Source organism: Halyomorpha halys, unplaced genomic scaffold (genome assembly GCF_000696795.3).
Source record: "Halyomorpha halys isolate HHAL.00 unplaced genomic scaffold, Hhal_1.1 Scaffold1139.1, whole genome shotgun sequence".
Classification (NCBI taxonomy): Eukaryota; Metazoa; Arthropoda; class Insecta; order Hemiptera; family Pentatomidae; genus Halyomorpha; species Halyomorpha halys.
Window position 1 is genome coordinate 2,881 of NW_027109584.1, and position 1,228 is coordinate 4,108.

Genomic DNA, 1,228 nt, shown 5'->3' on the forward strand with positions numbered 1-1,228 from the left:
TGAGATCTGCCGAGCGCTAGAAGATGCATCCAAACCGGGGCGAACATGGCATCTATGTGTGGTCGGGAATGGAGTGATTTGGGAGAAGATAAAACGCCTCTGGAGATTGGAGAAAATCGGAATGGATCGAAAGTTCGTTCGTTGCCTAATAATGGTGGAAACCGTTCAGGACAGAGATCAACAGAGGGAGGTCACCTTGGCATACCACCAGGGGAAGACCAATCACCGAGGCTTGAATGAGACCTACCAAGCCCTGCGTCAGAAATATTTCTGGTGGAATATGCGGAAAACGATTCAGGAGATAATCGGCAACTGTGAGGTGTGCCTCAGCACCAAATACGACCGACACCCACCCAAGACGACACAAGAGGAGACACTGACGGCAAACTCACCGTTAGTAGAATTACAAATTGACACTTTCACCTGGAGGGGCTACAAGTGGGTTACGGTGATTGACCTCTTTAGCAAAGTGGCAATGGCACATCAGATTCGAGAAAGATCGGCCGAGGCGGTATTGGGAGCGCTGCGTTTATGGTTCCAGTTCTATGGAGTACCGGAAAGGATATCGTCTGATGCGGGACGGGAGTTCGATAACGCCAACGTTAGAGAAGAAATGAAGGCTTTGGAGGTAAGGTGGCATCTAAACACCCCAGGACACCCTAAGAGTACCCCCCTGCTCCACGGTACGTTAAGCGATCACTTGCGGGTGTACCAGCTAGGTAAGGGCCTGGAACCAGACGAGGCTATGATAAGAGCTATAGCAGCCTATAACCACTCCGTGCATACGGTAACGGGATTCGCTCCATTCGAAACTCTGTTCGGACTTAGAGTGCGCAAACGCGATTATAGGAACACGGTGATCGACGGAGAGGAGATCGTTGGTAACGGGATGGCATTGAAAAAAACGTGGGACAAGGTGAGAGATAGAATCGAAAAGGAGAAAGCCAAACGCGTGACGCGACATAACGAGGGTGTACGTGACATTGTGGGGAAAATTGGTATAGGGACAGTGGTTTACCGTAGGGTGAGCTCTAACAGGGGTAAGGAACCGCAAAGGTATGAGGGGCCATTCAGGGTGATTACAATTAGAGAGCATAATATAGTAACAATAGAGAGTATTAAAGAACCAAAAAAACCAAGGACGGTTCACATAGAACAACTCAAGTTCCCCATAATGAATAATCAATAGGATCTGGAGTTTTCTCATCTATGTAAAAGTTTTTTTTTG